The sequence below is a fragment of the Moschus berezovskii genome, chromosome X, assembly GCF_049115385.1.
Source record: "Moschus berezovskii isolate FMDL1 chromosome X, NW_MosBer_1.0, whole genome shotgun sequence".
Taxonomy (NCBI): domain Eukaryota; kingdom Metazoa; phylum Chordata; class Mammalia; order Artiodactyla; family Moschidae; genus Moschus; species Moschus berezovskii.
In genome coordinates this window covers 101,752,622-101,772,160 of record NC_142488.1, presented here as the reverse complement: position 1 = coordinate 101,772,160, position 19,539 = coordinate 101,752,622, and the positions used below count along the sequence as shown (strand labels likewise).

Sequence of the window (19,539 nt, the reverse complement as noted above, 5' to 3'; positions counted from 1 at the left end):
GATCATGGCATCCAGTCCCATCACTTCATGGCAAATAGATGGGGAAACAATTAAAACAGTAACAGACTATGTTTTCTTGGGCTCCAAAATCACTGCAGGTGATGAGTGCAACCATGAAATTAAAAGATGCTTGCTCCTTGGAAAAGAAGCTATGACAAACCTAGACAATATATTAAAAAGCAGAGACATTACTTTACTGACAAATGTCCGTAGTCAAAATTTTGGTTTTTCCAGTAGTCATGTATGGATGTGAGAGTTGGACCATAAAGAAAGCTGAGCATTAAAGAATTGATGCTTTTGGCTATGGTGTTGGAGAAGACTCTTGAGGGTCCCATGGACAGCAAGGAGATCAAACCAGTCCATCCTAAAGGAAATCAGTGCTGAATATTCATTGAAAGGAGTGATTCTGAAGCTGAAACTCCAATACTTTGGCCACGTGGTATGAAGAACTGACTCATTGGAAAAGACCCTGATGCTGGGAAAGATTGAAGGCAGGGGAGAAAGGGACGACAGAGGGTGAGATGATTGGATGACATCACCAACTCAATGGACATGAGTTTGGGTAAACTCCGGGAGTTGGTGATGGACAGGGAGGCCTGGTGTGCTGCAGTCTATGGCGTTGCAAAGAGTTGGACACGACTGGGCGACTGAACTGAACTGAATGATCTGTGTTCACTAACTTCTTAGAGAAATAGATAGAAATCCAGGTCTGTGTGTTGAAAATTTTATTGTTTGAATCAATTCAATAAGATTTTCATTGAATGCTGAATGTGTGCTTGGTACTAATGTTCATTGAGAATAATTTTTGCTGCCCCACTTCTATGCAGCTAATATATACATACACACATTCCCACATATGCATACACTTTTATATTTTCCATTGTGTTTGAGTGAATGTCTGTGAAATGATTTCTCTCTTTATTCAAATAAAAGGTTGTTGTTGTTTAGTCACTAAATCCTGTCCAACTCTTTTGTGACCTCATGGGATGACCCAGGCAAGAATACTGGAGTGGGTACCATTTCCTTCTCCAGGGGATTTTCCTTACCTAGGGATTGAATGAATCTGTGTCTCCTGCATCGATTGGTGGATTCTTTACCACTGAGCCACCTGGGAAGCTGGTGATATTATACCTACCCCCAAATGATAATTATCTGGTGTTGACTCCTCTGAGACCAGAGCCATAAAAAAGGGCAGTTCCCAAGAGTGCTTGGCTGTACTTAACCAGGAGCGACTGTGGCAGTCAGCTAATGGGAACGTATCCTGAGGTCTAGCCAAAAAGGTTAGATCCTGGGTAATTATTATGAGCAACTTGAGACAGGAGAGAGGAGGAAAGCAGGGATCCAGGAGACATGGGCAGTTGCTGAAGGAACAGTAACACCAAGGTACCTAAGAAATGATAGGAACTAGAGTTAGTAAGAGGCTACAAATATCAAGGTGAGCATCAGACAACAGAACTAGCTGGAATGGAGTTTGATGTGTGGTTGATAGGGTGGTTCAGGAACACAACTTGAAGAAATAGGAATGTAGATTCAAGCCCCTTTTATGAATGTTTTGCTTCTCCCACCAACAGGGGTAAGTCTTAAAGAAACAGACTACAATCAAATACAGTAGTATTTGATTGAAAATGAGTATCATAGCAGAATGGATTGCCTATACTTTGTTTTTAACTCCATGACCTCATAGAGTTAGAGCTGCTGCTGCTGCTGCTGCTAAGTCGCTTCAGTCGTGTCCAACTCTGTGCGACCCCATAGATGTCAGCCCACCAGGCTCCGCCGTCCCTGGGATTCTCCAGGCAAGAATACTGGAGTGGGTTGCCATTTCCTTCTCCAAGGATTAGGTTATGGTAGATCAGCACTTGAAATTCTCTGCATAGTTCATGTTCTGATGCAAGATGCTCTGGGAAGCTCTGAAGAAGCTTTGAACTACCCCTCACAAAGTTCAAGTGGCTTTCATTTCTATGTCTTGTAAGCTTCTCTCTTCCCTGGTGACTCAGATGGTAAAGAATCTGCCTGTAATGCAGGAGACCAGGGTTTGATTCCTGGATTGGCAAGACCCCCTGGAGAAGGAAATGGCAACCCACTCGAGTAGTCTTGCCTGGAGAATCCCATGAACAGAGGAGCCTGGCCGGCTACAGTCCATAGTTGAACACAACTGAGCGACTAACACACAAGATTTAAAAATGTTAAGATAGCTATTGCAACACCAAGTAATGGTGGCTATTCCATAGACAATACCATTTTAGGTGCCTTATAGGTAAAGTCTTTCAAAATGAAGAATAAAGTAATTTCAATTACAGTTTAAGTTAGCTTACAAAGAAGTTAGTAGTGAGTATTTGCACTTCAGCCACATGCCACTTGGCTAGCTGCAGTTGGGAGCAAGAGGGGAAACAAAATGTAATTAGAAAAAGACTCCTATTTTCTGCCTTACTGGATACCTTTAAAGCTATAACCTGTCAACCTCTAATACACATTTTTTTACCTAGATACCTTTGTCTCTCTCTTAATAGAGAATTGGCTCATGTTAATAATAATACTAAAAATAATAGCAACAAATACTTATACACAGCAAACACCATTTTGCTTAATCCTCAAAACTATTAAAATCCCTATTTTACAGATGAAGAAACTGAGTGACAGAGAGGTTAAGACTCTTAACCAGAGTCATATGGCTAATAACTGGTAGACCTGGGATTATGAACTCAGGCAGACAGACAGATTCTAATGTATATGCTCTTAACCATGCTTCTAAGAGGAAATTCAGTCAGAAGAAATACATGATGAAGAAAAGCAAAACGAATGTTTGATAAAATAATGGTCTAAAGTCTGAAATAGATTCAGACTGCATTAAAATAGAGTTCAGATGAAATTTAGCAAAAGAGGGAGAGCAAGATTACAGATTCTTTGGAGGAAAAAAGAAAGCCTAGACAAAGAGCAGACCAGGATCAGTGCACTGACTGAAGGAACTCAGTATGCGTTGTCTCTTAAAGTGAACAAGACTGAACTTTGTGTCTGTTCTATTGATCTGTAACTGTCTAAATGCTCTACAGCTATAGTTTACTTATTGGCACTTCATTAATGCATATATGTGGATTCTAGAAAAATGGTACACACGAGCTTATTTACAAAGCAGAAATAGAGACACAGATGTAGAAGACAAATTTATGGATAGCAAGGGGAAAATGAGGGTGGGATGAATTGGGAAATGCTCAACATCTCTAATGGAGAAGGCAATGGCACCCCACTGCAGTACTCTTGCCTGGAAAATCCCATTGATGGAGGAGCCTGGTAGGCTGCAATCCATGGGGTCACTGAGTCGGACATGACTTCACTTTCACTTTTCACTTTCATACATTGGAGAAGGAAATGGCAACCCACTCCAGGGTTCTTGCCTGAGAATCCCAGGGACGGGGGAGCCTGGTGGGCTTCCGTCTATGGGGCCGCACAGAGTCGGACACGACTGAAGCGACTTAGCAGCAACAGCAGCATATACCATTGGTGGGGATGTAAATTGGTGATTGGTGTAGCCATAATGATTGCAGCCATGAAATTAAAAGACGCTTACTCCTTGGAAGGAAAGTTATGACCAACCTTGATAATATATTAAAAAGCAGAGACATTACTTTGCCAACCAAGGTCCGTCTAGTCAAGGCTATGGTTGTTCCCGTGGTCATGTATGGATGTGAGAGTTGGACTGTGAAGAAGGTTGAGCACCGAAGAATTGATGCTTTTGAACTGTGGTGCTGGAGAAGACTCTTGAGAGTCCCTTGGACTGCAAGGAGATCCAACCAGTCCATTCTAGAGGAGATCAATCCTGGGTGTCCATTGGAAGGACTGATGCTGAAGCTGAAACTGCAATACTTTGGCCACCTCATGCGATGAGTTGACTCACTGGAAAAGACTCTGATGCTGGGAAAGGTTGGGGGTGGGAGGAGAAGGGGACGACAGAGAATGAGATGGCTGGATGGCATCACCGACTCTGTGGACATGAGTTTGAGTGTACTCCGGGAGTTGGTGATGGACAGGGAGGCCTGGCGTGCTGTGATTCATGGGGTCGCGGAGAGTCGGACACGACTGAGCGACTGAACTGAACTGAACTGAACTGTAGCCATAATTAAGTTGTGTATTTTTTACCACAATAAAAGACATGTTGATTGTGACCTACTGATTTGATTTTATGATTATTAATCAGAAACTACTGCTGAAAATAAGAAAACAGTAGTTACGGCTTTAAACTTAATTGTTAAGGTACAGTTACTTACTCATCGTGTGCCCTCATTCTTAATCACTAACCCAGACATCCATCTGTTATATAAGCAAAGAATCAGGAAGCTACAGCCAAGCCCAAGGAAGCTTTTGATTATCTTCTGTACAGATTAAATAGCCTGATATAGCTTAATAATAATTAGATTAAATGCAATAAATTATTTTTAAAAGTGTGGGCTGAGGGAAGAAGGGAAAGGAACTTATATTGAAAGATCAAAATGGAGGTGTTTTTTGGTTTATTCAGACCTTGGAGTTGATACTGCATAATCAGTTCTGACAATACTCTCCACCCAAAGGTCACTGGAACATACTTGAAATTGGTTTTATTGCTTTTGCAGGGAGAGAGAATGAATGTCATGGGGGACCCATGGGGCACCTCATTAAAAGAGTCTAGAAAGGACTTAGTATGTAGGATATGGATTCATGTTAGGTGATTTGGGCTTCCCTGGTGGCTCAGAGAGTAAAGAATCTGCCTGCAATGCAGGAGACCTGGGTTCAATCCCTGGGTTGGGAAGATCCCCTGGAGAAGGGAATGGCAACCCACTCCAGTGTTCTGGCCTGAAGAATCCCATGGACAGAGTAGCCTGACAGTCCATAGCATCTCAAAGAGTCAGACAAGACTGAGCGACTAACATTTTAGGTGATTTGGGGAAGGATTCAAGGAAGAGGTCCTTCCACTGCATATTGATGCTGTCAGGAAACAGAGGTAATTTCATGATTGGATGTCTCAATAAATCTTACCTAGAAGAAGGGACGGAGAAGACAATGGCACCCCACTCCAGTACTCTTGCCTGGAAAATTCCATGGATGGGAGAGCCTGGTGGGCTGCTGTCTATGGGGTCACACAGAGTCGGACACGACTGAAGCACCTTAGCAGCAGTAGCAGCAGCAGCAGAAGGGAAGACTAGCCTGAGGGTAAAGCTATAAATGGTAGAGAAGCAGCAGTCACTAATATTAGGTTAAAGTGTGAAATAGTTATTTTCATGGCTCAGACCAAGTTTACATTTAGTGTATATTCAAACATGGTTACATAGAGGTCTTTTTCTTTTCTGATATTGATACATTGTATTTTCAGAGTGGCCTTATTTGATGTTCATGATCTGTAAGAGTGTTTACATTCAATAGGAGAAAGCAAGATCTGGTTGTGAAAGTCAGGCCAGCTCCTGAATGTCCAGCCTGATTTTCTCTTTCTCAGAAATTTTGTCTACTCCTACCCCACTTTCTCTGTTTTCTTGTTGAGATCTTACTGTACAATCAGACAGCTTCTAACATTATTGTTATGAGAGGGAGTGGAAGAGAAACTATCATTTACTGAGTACATATCTTAGGCACTGTTGTATATATAGTGGTATAAAATATCATTTAAAAATAACATATAACCCTGAGGCAGACAGAATCTACATTTTACAAAGAAAGAAACTGGGGCTAAAATATATAACTTGCTCAAGTTGGTAAATAGAGACTGATTTTGAATCCAAAGCTGTCTCCAAAATATTGTGTACTTTCTGCCTATTGTTTATGTCTGCACTATTTATTTAGGAAAATATTATATTCAGAATTGAAACTTGGAGAAGTAATAATTCCCTGAATTCACAGTTTTATTGACTATTTTTTAGTTAGTTATTTTATGTCAGATGGCAGAACCTATATAGGAAGCACATGATAGTATAGTTCTTTTCCACCAGTCACTGCAAATACCCAGAGGGAATACAGCAGGGAAAAAATGAAGTATTTGAGGCTATCTTATGGATTCTCTTCCCTAGGAGAAATTTAGGAACTGGCTATTTAGAGAAAGTGTTTCCTCGAGGTGAGCATCTAGGAATAAGGATCAGTTCCATTTTAGTTCCTACAGCTTCTGCCACTTGGTGAAGACATGCAGGCTCAGCCTTGCTCATCTCTAGGAGCCATCTGACTATCAGGCAGGGGAAACATTAAGAAACCTGAACTCACAGCTCAGTCACTCAGCAAGTCCGCCTTCCTACCAGTCCCTTTCTGACCTAATAGTCTAATCTAGTAAATGAGCCCTTACTTCGTTTCTTAGGAATACATTTCTACTTTATAATCCAGTTCTAGTAACTAAATCCTCTTCATGAGAAGTCCTCACATTAGTTCTCTTTTCTATAATACTGGATTGTGGATAAAGAACGTCTACTGCCATTTCAGTAACCCAAGGATGTTGCAGCTATACAGTCATCAGCTACTAGAGCCCCCAACCAGTGCACCCTGAGGGGATTTCAGGATGAAGAAAGACAGGATACTGGCCCTAGATAGTGAAGGTTCATATTAAAGGAATAATTTCAGTGAGCCCAGACTCTTGTATCTTCCCATACATAGAAAGGGCTTTCCTGGTAGCCTAGCTGGTAAAGAATCTGCTTGCAATGCAGGAGACCCTGGTTCAATTTCTGGGTCAGGAACATCCCCTGGAGAAGGGATAGGATACCCACTCCAGTATTCCTGGGCTTTCCTGGTGGCTCAGATGGTAAAGAATCCACCTGTAACACAGGAGACCCACGTTTGCTCCCTGGGTTGGGAAGGTCCCCTGGAGGAGGGATATTGTCAAGGCTGTATATTGTCACTCTGCTTATTTAACTTATATGCAGAGTACATCATGTGAAATGCCAGGCTGCATGAAGCGCAAGCTGGAATCAAGATTGCCGGGAGAAATAACAATAACCTCAGATATACAGATGACACCACCCTTATGGCAGAAAGCAAAGAGAAACTAAGGGGCCTCTTGATGGGGGTGAAAGAGGAGAGTGAAAAAACTGGCTTAAAACTCAACATTCAAAAAGCTAAGGTCATGGCATCTGGTCCCATTCTTTCATGGCAAATAGATGGGGAAACAATGGAAACAGTGGCAGACTTTATTTTCCTGGGCTTCAAAATCACTTCAGATGGTGACTGCGGCCATGAAATTAAAAGATTCTTGCTCCTTGGAAGTAAAGCTATGACCAACCTAGATAGCATATTAAAAAGCAGAGACATTACTTTACTGACAAAGGTCCACCTAGTCAAAGCAATGGTTTTTGCAGTACTCATGTATGGATGTGAGAGTTGGACTATAAAGAAAGCTGAGTGCCAAAGAATTGATGCTTTTGAAGTGTGGTGTTGGAGAAGACTCTTGAGAGTCCCTTGGACAGCAAGGAGATCAAACCAGTCCATCCTAAAGGAAATCATCCCTGAATATTCATTGGAAGGACTGATGCTGAAGCTGAAGCTACAATATTTTGGCCACCTGATGTGAAGAATTGACTCATTTGAAAAGACCCTGATGGTGGGAAAGATTGAAGGCAGGAGGAGAAGGGAACAACAGAGGATGAGATGGTTTGATGGCATATCCAACTCGATGGACATGAGTTTGAGCAAGCTCTGGGAGTTGGTGATAGACAGGGAAGCCTGTGTGCTGCAGTCCATTGGGTCGCAAAGAGTCAGACACGATTGAACAACTGAACTGAACTGACACATAGAAAAGCACTATAATCATTAACTGAGTTGTCTGTTTCTGTGATTAACAGTAATCTTTTTTTAAATTTATTTATTTTAATTGGAGGCTAATTACATTTTATAATAGCCAGGACTTGGAAACAACCTAGATGTCCATCTGCAGATGAATGGATAAGAAAGCTGTGGCACATATACACAATGGAGTATTACTCAGCAATTAAAAAGAATACATTTGAATCAGTTCTAATGAGGTGGATGAAACTGGAGCCTATTATACAGAGTGAAGTAAGCCAGAAAGAAAACCACCAATACAGTATATTAACACGTATATATGGAATTTAGAAAGATGATAACAATAATCTTTTAATGTTCAACTACATGTTATTTTTTGTTGTATGTTTTTGTTTTTCCCCAGCAAAAACTCCTATATATACTGACTCCTCTCTTACCTCTTTGGAACAGCCCCTCAGAGGCTTATCCCAGGCTTAAGTCCTCAGTAAGTCTGCCAAATAAAAACATAATTCTCTACTTTTAGGTTGTGCATTTTCTTTCCCAGCCAAGAGGATTACTTTGTTAAAAGACAAATGCAAATGTCTTAATTTTGTTTGATACTCCTAAATCTCCCTTCAATAGGATTGTACTGCTTTTGTAGGTGAAGAAAGAACGAAGTTTTGACAGGCATATTCCTCTTTTCATATTTAGTTAAATTGCTTCCAAGATTTACATATAACATGACTGAACATCCCCTTTATTTACTTCTATAAATATTCAAACCTGAGAGTTCAAATCTTAGAATCAGATAGGCTTAGTTTGAACCCCAACTCTTCTATTAAACTCCCTTAGCCAAAACACTTAACCTCACTGAAGCTCAGATTTCTCATCCCAAAACTAGAGATAACAATGTTTATCTCAGAAGGTTGTTGGGAGAGCAAGATGCTATATTTAAGGCCAAGCAAAGTACCAGAAGCAAGTGTTCGTGAAGTGGTAACTTATTTTTTAAAATTCAGGAAAAATTCACATAAGATGACCTATTTTGAAGTGTACAACTCAGGCTCCCTTGGTGGCTCAGTGGTAAAGAATCTGCCTGCCAACACAGAAGACATGAGTTCAATTCCTGATCCAGGAAGATCCCACATTCCACAGAGCAACTAGGCCTGTGCCACAACTACTGAGCCTGTGCTCTAGAGTCCGTGAGCCACAACTATTGAGCCCATGTGCCACAACTACTGAAGCCCGCATACCCTAGAGCCCATGCTTCACAACGAGAGAAGCCACCACAATGAAAAGCCCAAGCACTGCAACTAGAGCGTAGCCCCCATTCATCAAAACTAGAGAAAAGCCTGCGCATCAACAAAGACCCAGCACAGCCAAAATTAAAAAAAATAAATAAACAGTACAATTCAATAATATTTAGTACATTCACAGTGTTGTGCAGCCATCACCTCTATCTAATCCCAACTCATTTTCATTGTGTCCAAGAGAGATCCAGTGTAGCAGCACCTTTATATCTCAAAAATTTTTTTGCCCACTATTGTTGGTAAGGCAAAAGGCATCACAGTGAAGACATTAAGATCACAATCTATGCTGACTAAGTACAACACCCCATTCATTGTGATTTCTGGTGTGATGGTATCTGTAAAAATTCAGCAAAATGCAGGTATAATTCCTAGCCTACTTACTTTAAGGGTTACTTTCAGGATTTTTCATCTCACAAGGTCAGCCTGCAGGGGTTTTGTATGGCTCAGTTGCCCTTTCCATCCGCCATCATACCATGAAGCTTTATTTAAGCACATTACTCAGCTAGGTTCTGTGCCAACTTCTTGTAACACAATTTATCATTGACCCAGACTAGGTATTTGCTAATTCACTCAGAATTAACTGTGCACTTTAATCTTTTCATTGAATTGGTTCCCGTATCTGTAGCTTTTATAACCACAAGTACTAGCTGCATACTGATTAAAAATTTCCCATCAGTTGTATATGAGATATGACTATAAATTTTCTTTTTAAGTTTCCTTCTATGACTCATAAACTGGCTTAGAAGCAATTTTGAAAAGGACTAAAAGGTTTGCAAGTAATAGTGGTGTCCATGGAATAAATGTTATTTTTCTCTTAGGCTACTCAGATGTATATACATTCTGACTTGTTAAAATGGTTTTGTTATATTACAGTCCCAATTAATATTCTCCATTTCAACATCACTTTAGAATCCTCATTTTTTATGAGAAATTTCAGCACCTATTTTGATTTTCAGACTATAAGATATAAGCTTTTTTACATTCAGCTTTTTTAAAAACGGTTTTTGATGATGCAGTCATGTGTTGCAATCAGTAAAACTTTCTTTACAGGTAGATAGAAGAACAGTTAGTACCATTTATAACCTGTGTCAATTGCTTGTTTTGGCATAGTGCTAGAATAAGAGAACACAAGACTAGAAATATGTTATGAAACCCAGGTTCTGGTCCTCAGCCTGAAACTAAATAGCGCTGTAATTTGGGGCATGTCACAACTTCATACAGGGACCAGTTTTCTTATCTGTCACATCGTTATATTTCTTCTATGTACCTCATTAAGATGCTGCAAAGACAAACCCAATATTTTCCAAGTTTAACTTATTACCTTCACCACCTATTCTCCCAACTCTTCTTCCCAAATCTTGTTTTTTAAGCTCCAAATTGTTTCAGAAATCTTTCTTATTTATTCCATTCTCACTGTCCTATATCAAATCCTATTCATCTCAGTCTTCTGGGACATTGCAGTAGACTGGTCAGTCTGCCTTTATCCTTGCTTTTCTGCAAACCATCCTCTATAAGATTTATATACTGAAAACACAGCTTAAAGCATAAAATGACTTCCCATTATAAAGTGATTAAGTTTACTTTTTAAGTCTGATATACACGGTTCGGGCTTCCCTTATGGCTCAGCAATAAATAATCTTGCAATGCGGTAGCCACAAGAAACACGAGTTCAATCCCTGAGTTCAGGAGATCCCCTGAAGGAGGGCATAGCATCCCACTCCAGTTTTCTTGCCTGGAGAATCCCATGGGCAGAGAATCCTGGAGGCTACAGTCCGTAAGGTCACAAAGAGTTGGACATGACTGAAGTAACTTAGCATGCACACATACAAGGTTCATCAGATACAGCTTCATTCTACCTTACCAACAGTGAACCTGTAACACACCATAGGAGATTATTCATATCGTTTAAATCTTCACTAATTCTACCATAACAAATGCTTAAGATGTACCATGCCAGATCCCTGGATCTATCTGATTTCAGTTCAGCATGGTAAAAAGTTCAGTGTATCATTGCTAATATGCTGAACCAAGAACAAATCACGGCAGTTCTCTGCTCTGCCTTTCTTTTTTTTTAATTTATTTTAATTGGAGGCTAATTACTTTATAATATTGTATTGGTTTTGCCATACATTGACATGAATCTGCCCCGGGTGTACCTGTGTACCCCATTTTGAACCCAATCCCACCTCCCTCCCCATATCATCCCTCTGCTCTGGCTTTCTTGGAGGCTATAGGAGGCTACTAAACTCTACAGATGCAACCTGAAAGTATGAGGCATTAATGTCCCAGGGATGAAGGACACCTCTCAACCAAATGAGGACAAAAGTCAATAGATAAATGCCCTATCTTCTCTGTTCTGTAATGGGACAATTCCAAGGCCTGTTCTGTATAGCTATTCAGAATTTCTAGAAGGATTGAACTCCAGTTGCCCACAGCAGTTGTACTCTGTTTCTTTGGGAAGTGATTCTTGAGATCACTTCCCGGATACGCTACCCATACCCAGTCCTTTTTTCAAAGTCTACCTTCTGGGTAACCCCAATTAAGTATATGTGCTGCCTAAGCGAGCACTCAGTAAACCCCAATTAAGATACTTCCTTGTTTTTGTCTACTTGATCTTTTGATTGTTAAGAGAAGTAAGCTAAAATCTTCTATCATGATAGCAATTTTTTAACTTTTTCCTTATATTCCTATTACATTTTGCTTAAATATTTCAAAGCTCTCTTGTTAGATGCCCAAAGGTTCATGACTATTTCATCTTATTGGGGATAAAACTACCATAATGTTTCTCTTTGTCCTGTTAATTATTCACCTTGAATTCTATTTTACATAATATTAATATTGATACATGTGCTTTATTTTCTTAGCATTTTCCTAGTATCTTCTTCTACTTATTTTTATTTTATTTTGACAGGTCTCTTGTAAACAAAACAAAAGTGTATAGATGGATTAAAATTTCCATCTGATAGTAAAACTGAAAAGTATACCAATACATTCTATTGGCAAGGCTATAAGGACACAGTGACTCTCATATAGTATTCGTGGGAATGCAAAGTAGTACAATCCTTTTGGATGGAGATTTGGAACTATTCATATCTAACAAAACTAAGATATATGCATTTGTCTAACAAAGTAATCCTATTCCTAGGAATTTACCCTGAAAATAGACCTACAATAATATAAAAATATATATGCAAAGGTTATTTGTTACAGTGTAATTTCAAAATACTGGAAACAAACTAAATGTCACGCAGGAGACTACCTGAATAAAGTACGATACATCACACAGAGGAACACTTCAGTTTAGTTCAGTTCAGTTCAGTCCAGTCGCTCAGTCTTGTCCAACTCTTTGCGACCCCATGAATCGCTGCTGCTGCTGCTGCTGCTAAGTCACTTCAGTCGTGTCTGACTCTGTGTGACCCCATAGACAGAAGCCCACCAGGCTTCCCTGTCCCTGGGATTCTCCAGGCAAGAACACTGGAGTGGGTTGCCATTTCCTTTTCCAATGTGTGAAAGTGAAAAGTGAAGTCGCTCAGTCATGTCCGACCCTTAGCGACCCCACGGACTGCAGCCTACCAGGCTCCTCCATCCATGGGATTTTCTAGGCAATAGTACTGGAGTGGCTTGCCATTGCTTTCTCCAAGAATAAGAAAGAACACTATGAACTGACATGGAGTAATTTCCAGGATATATTGTTAAGTGAAAAAAAGTGTGCAAAATAGTATGTTATCTTTCCTGTGTAAAGAAACTTGAAAAGACATATGCATTCTTTTTTAAAAAAATATTCTTTAAAAAGAATTATATATGTATGTATGTATAACTGAATCACTTTGCTGTACAGCAGTAATTAACGCAACATTGTAAATCAACTATACTTCAGTTTTAAGAAAACACTATCATTTTATGATGTGTCCAAGCAAAGGAAGGTATTTGGGTCAAAAATATTAGAACTCAGGGCGTCACAAAGCCAGAGAAGTGGGGTAAGGGGTAGCAAGCAGTATGCCTGAAGAAGTCCCTGAGGCAACCTCTGTGAAGGAGCAAAAGGAAATGGAAGATAAAGTGACCAGTCCAGGGAGAGCTGAAGAGGCAAAGTTAAAAGCAAGGTATCCTCATCTGGGGAAAAATCCTGGAGGTTCAAATTTTTTTAAGGAAACAATTGTGGAAAGGGCAAAAATATTTTTATTCTGGGAATTACAACATGGCTAAAGCAAAAATGAAGAACAGCAACTTCCTACTGCAGCCCCTGGTAAGACAGAGGTCACTGGTGACCACATTCCCATTCCACAGGGCCTTCCTCAATGGAAACCATCTCTTGTTGCTAGTAAGCTGGCTGGCTGTTTAAAAGAGCTGAACTGCGTGAATCTTCTAATTCCCATTATTTCTCCTTAATATGTTATTCCTCCGATTTTTATTTCCTTTTACTCACTCAGTCATTTGAGAGTGATGGCTTTGCAGGTAGGGGTAAATTGTGCTGCTTTTTAAGGGAATAATATAATACGTGTGTAGAGTTTCTGATTAGATTAACAATGCACTGATGAAATGAACATGTTAGAGAAATGTAAAGTAATCTACTTAAAAATAATTGTATGTATTACCCAACTCCTGGTTAGGGCTGGTTCCAACAAGCAACAAGCAAGTTTTACAATTTTAATGTTTTGGCTTTCTTTCAGTTCAGTTCAGTTCAGTGAATCAGTCGTGTCCGACTCTTTGCAACCCCATGAACAGCAGCACGCCAGGCCTCCCTGTCCATCACCAACTCCCGGAGTCCACCCAAACCCATGTCCATCAAGTCGGTGATGCCATCCAACCATCTCATCCTCTGTTGTCCTCTTCTCCTGCCTTCCTTCCATCTTTCCCAGCATCAGGGTCTTTTCCAATGAGTCAGTTCTTCACATCAGGTGGCCAAAGTATTGGAGTTTCAGCTTCAGAATCAGTCCTTCCAATGAATATCCAGGACCGATTTCCTTTAGGATGGACTAGTTTAATCTCCTTGCAGTCCAAGTGACTCTCAGGAGTCTTCTCCAACACCACAGTTCAAAGGCATCAATTCTTTTGAAGCATTATAGCCACTCATTAAGTACCTGTTGAATGAGTGAATGAATAGATGATTATTACCAGCTCTAAATCAAACATTTACAAATTTATCTGTTCTTTTTTTGTTTTTCAGGAATAGCAATCATTGATACTTCCTGATTCATAAGAGCTCTTCCAGTCATCCAACAGTCACAGCAACATAAAGGTAGGCAAATTCTACAGAAAACAGTTAACTGTGATATACACATGACTGCCTAAATGTCTTAAAATTACAACTAGGAAATATTAGTCCTGTTAGTATCTGAAAGTAAAAGTTCCCTTTCTTCTTTTTCAAAATACATACCTCATCTCATGCAAAGTGTTAAGCTGTTAAAGTTTCTGAATGAACAAGCTGAGAGGGAGAAAGAGAAAGAGTCATACTACAATAATGATAAGAAACGCTGCATCCTACTGGTATTCTAATTTTAAACTATGTTGTTTTAGTTTCAGGCTAGACTGCCTGGTTCTTTTTAATATAAGCAATGGCAAGCTCAGGTACATGCTGTAAATGGGCTTACAATCTAGTCAACTGGGGAGAATTCCTTTATTCGGTGTTTAATGAGTACCTACTGTGTGCTAGGGCTTTCCAAGCGGCTAGTGGTAAAGAATCCACCTGCAATGCAAGAGATGCAGGTTCAGTCCCTCAGTCTGGAAGATCTCCTGGAGAAGAAAATGGCAACTCACTCCAGTATTCTTGCCTGGGAAATTCCATGGACAGAGGAGCCTGGCAGGCTACAGTCCAAGGAATCACAAAGAGTTGGACACCACTGAGCAAATAAACAACAACAATAACTGCATCCTAGGCTCTGTTCTAGGACCTAGGGAAATAGTAGTGAGCAGAAATAGCCAAAATGTCTCTGTCTCGCAGAGCAGCTCTCATACCTGGCTACATCTCATGGCTTGCCCTCTTCACCTAACTCACACTAAAATTGTTTTCTACCTTTCTAGCCAGCCTGCTTCGTAGTAGGCCCTGAATATTAATTCCTTTAGTGATTAAGAATTAGTAATAGAATTTCCCTTTTGAGAAAAGACCCCATTTTCCCTTAATGATACAAACATAAAATTAGATAAGTTGTCAATTAAATACTAAGGACTATTTGTTTTAGGAAACTTTTCTTTCTCCATTATCCCCTCTCTCCTAAGAAATGTGGTTCATCCGTATTCCACACAGATTGTGAACTCTGCTATTGTTCTGGTGGGGTGGACTGACAGGTATAACCTTGGAATCATTTCATAAAAATTCGTGACATGGAGCTTCTGATTGTTCTTGCGGCTGCTCTCCTAATTGCAGTGGAGTGGGCATAAATGAAGATAATGAAGGAATACCATACCATCTTCACTATCCCTTCTAGTCCAACATCCAAAATTAGAGATAAAATAATGGAATATGTGGGAAATGTAGTGCAGGTACTGCAAGTTGATTAGCATGTCAGGTAAAACACACACACACACATACACACAACCGTCTTTTATGGTTAAAGTGAGACTATGACCCTGTTGTCACTAATTATAAGGAACTGAGGAGTTTTCTTATTTGCAATAGTTTATTACTAAAATTTTCATACATACAGAAAAGGTGAAAGAATTTTACAGTGAACATCCATATTCTCAGCATCTATATTCTATAATTAACATTTTATTTAACTTGCTTTATCACACATTGCTCTATCTATCCATCCCTCTATCCACCCATCAATCTAGAGCTTAGGGTTTAAAGTATTTTGCCCAGGTTTACTCAAGGAATTAGGTGCACAAATAGATCTTCTGATTGCTAGATCCTTGCCCTGTGCTTTGCCTTGAATTTAATCTCTTTAATTTGTCAAATTGAATTTAGTTTTCAAATACTGATAGCTCTGTAAAGACTAATCTTTTCTACTAATCTCTTGCCTAATTAAAGGGGATTAACTTGAGTAGAAGACTTCTGATGATTTATTTATTTAAACATTCTTGTAATTGCTCAGTATGTGTTCAGAAACTCAGATAAAATGTGAATTTCATTCATCTTAATAATAAGATATGCTTATAATAATAATTCTATTAAATGTCATTTCTAATCCCCAAATTCTCTTGATTTAAACCAGGGAGATTCTATTGCTGCCCACATCTTTTTGTGGACTGTACATGTTAAATTAATTATAAGATTTAAAACATGATTATCTCTATTCATATTTGACTTGATCTTTGTCCTTTTCACCCTTTCAGTTTTCTTTTGTAGAGTCAGTTCTTATTCACCTCAGTGACATCATTGAGTGTGAGAGGGGTAACAGAAAGGATTAAATATGGAAGAATTTCTAAAAGATTATCAGCTTCACATCCTAAAATATACTTATTTTTAACACATGAAATTTAAAATTTATGTGTAAAAGTAGTCAAGAAAATTAGATGGGCTTACAGTCTCTCTTCTTCTCTTAAATAATTATCATGACTTTAAAAAAAGTAAAACAAATGAGCAAATGGATTGAGTCAAGACTTTTCCTAGGAGCATTTAAACCTTTAATTGTGGGGTACTGTTGTTTTTGCTGTTCCCTGTTGTAATGAAACCATAATATCTCTATAGCAGAGCTAAGTGTTCGATTATATCAGAAAAATAGTAAAAAGTCATCTCACTCAAAGGGTCTCAGAACTTTCCAAAGTGCTCCTTGAGAGCAAGAACTGCACTTTGTTCTCTATTGTATACCTAGCACCTAGCACATGCTGGATATAGTGGGTGCCTGCGTACATGTGAGTGCTAAGTCGCTTCAGTTGTGTCCAACTCTGTGTGACCCTATGAACTGTAACCCGCCAGGCTGCTCTGTCCTTGGGATTCTCCAGGCAAGAATACAGGAGTGGGTAGCCATTTCCTCCTCCAGGGGATCTTCCCAACCGAGAGACAGAACCCTTTTCTCTTACCTCTCCTGCATTGGCAGGCAGTTTCTTTACCGCTAGCACCACAGAGTACTGACTATATCTGGAAGCCACAGATATAGTGGGTACTTAGTAAATAGTCTTTGAATATATTTCGATAAACAGAAAAATGCAATTCCTTCATATTCATGTTTTTGCATGTGGAGCAATCAGCCACAGTGACTATAGCTCTAGATTAGAAGTCTGGAAACTATGGTGCATGGGTTACATCTAGCCCAGCACTTGTTTCTATAAATAAAGTTTGATTGTAATTACCTATGACTGCTTTCATACTACAACAGCAGAGTTTAAGTGTTGTAAAACAGACTATACAGCCTGTGAAGCCTAAGATACTTATTGTCTGTCCCTTTACAGAAAGTGTTTTCCAAATCTGTTCAAGGGAGGAAGTTTAGGAAAACTAAAGGGAGGCATTGGGAGAAGGCAATGGCTCCCCACGCCAGTACTCTTGCATGGAAAATCCCATGGACAGAGGAGCCTGGTAGGATGCAGTCCATGGGGTCACAAAGAGTCAGACACGACTAAGTGACTTCACTTTCAATTTTCACTTTCATGCATTGGAGAAGGAAATGGCAACCCACTCCAGTGTTCTTGCCTGGAGAATCCCAGGGACGGGGGAGCCTGGTGGACTGCCATCTATGGGGTCGCAGAGTTGGACACGACTAAAACGACTTAGCAGCAGCAGCAGCAGCAAAGGGAGGCAGTAGAGAAATGCAAATCAAAACTGCAGTGAGTTGCAATTACACATCTTCTAGAATGCCTGTAATTTCTTTTAACGAAAATAAGTTTTGGCCAGAATGTTGAGAAATTGGAACCCTAGTACTTGACTAGTAGGAATGTAAAATGGCACAAGTGGTATGGAAAATAGTTTGGTGGTGGAGCCTCTAACAGTTTCTCATAGAATTACGATGTATTCCAGTAATTTCACTCCTAGATACATACTCAAAGGAATTGAAAGGAGGGACTCAAACAGATAGTTGTACTCCAGTGTTCACTGCTGCATTATTTGCAATAACCAAAAGGTTTAAACAATCCAAATGTCCATCAACAGATGGATGAGTAAACAAAAGATGGTATATACATACAATGGAGCATTATTTGATCATAAAAAGAAATGAAGTTCTGATACATGCTACAACATGGATGAACCTTGGAAACATGCTAAGTGAAAGTCAAATACAAAAGGACAAATGTTGTGTGCTACCACTTATATGAAATATCTAGGTCAGGCTCATTCATAGACACAAAGTAGATTAAAGGTTATAGTGACTAGGGAAAGGAGGAATGGGGAGTTATTGCTTAATGGTTGCAAATTTTCTTTTTGGGGTTATTAAAAAGTTTTGAAAATAGTGATAGTTGGATAACACGTGAACATATCAATAATTAATGACATTACATTGTACAATTACAATGAAAAATTTTTATATAGATATATTTAAAAACCTAGTATAATATACCAGTAAACATTGAATTTTACATTTTAAATAGGTTTGAATTATATGATACTGAATTATATTTCAATAAGGCTATTAAAAATAAAAAACTAAAACATGAGAGGAATAATGAGTGAGCTCCTAGAAACTCAGATAAGTCTCAGATTACTCAAATCACATGATTTATTAAATCAATTCAATATTTATAGTAAGAAACTAAAGAAGAGAGATATATTAATTATCTTATTATAAATTATATATTAATACACTGCAGTATATTAATACACTCAGGATAGGATGCCAGCAGGCTGAACCACACCAGGGTTATGCAATCTGCATGTGTCCTGATTCTCTTGTCCACATTAGCCGTCCCTGCTGATAGTGTGCTTAGGAGAACCAGAAATGAAGTTTGAGCAAAGGGACTTTGTGGATGAAAGAAGCCTGAAGCCAATTATACACACATACTTTATAGGAGAGTTGTACAGGCACCTGAAGCTTGCTATAACCCAGTGAGCAGCTAGGGATTTTGATTTTTCATTTTCTGGCCAGAGGATACATGGGTCCAGAATCCGTGACACTTGTGGGTGGCTGATTTAGGTCTTCATGAATACTTCATGCCTTGTATATTTAGTGTACCATGAATATTTAGTGAACCCCTCAGGGGCCTGATGTATAGTTGTTGTATCATGGATATTAGGTGCCCCCTGTGCCTCACAAATATTTAGTGCCTATCTAGTTCTTTTGTCCCTTCTGATTTATGTTCTGTACACATATCCAAGGTAAGGTGCAGCGGCTGCGCTTTCTTGGAGCAGCTGTGAAGAGATATCCCACGCCCAAGGTAAGAGAAACCCAAATAAGATGGTAGGTATTGCGAGGGGGCATCAGAGGGCAGACACACTGAAATCATAATCACAGGAAACTAGTCGATCTGATCACATGGACCACAGCCGAATGTGGTCCACTGGAGAAGGGAATGGCAAACCACTTCAGTATACTTGCCTTGAGAACCCCATGAACAGTATCAAAGGGCAAAATGATAGGATACCAAATGAGGAATTCCCCAGGTTGGTAGGTGCCCAGTATGCTACTGGAGATCAGTGGAGAAATAACTCTAGAAGGAATGAAGGGAT

General features: G+C 39.4%; 1 long non-coding RNA gene and 1 pseudogene across 1 annotated transcript in view; both read left to right on the top strand.

The window, feature by feature from the left end:
• Window positions 1-19,539, top strand: part of LOC148773412 (uncharacterized) — a 207,201-nt gene that overhangs the window by 58,124 nt on the left and 129,538 nt on the right. Inside the window, exon 3 of the long non-coding RNA XR_016036894.1 lies at window positions 14,170-14,241. This is a non-coding gene — a long non-coding RNA (uncharacterized LOC148773412). The remainder of the gene's footprint in view (window positions 1-14,169; window positions 14,242-19,539) is intronic.
• On the top strand, window positions 13,002-13,391 carry LOC148773414 (cAMP-regulated phosphoprotein 19 pseudogene; annotated as a pseudogene).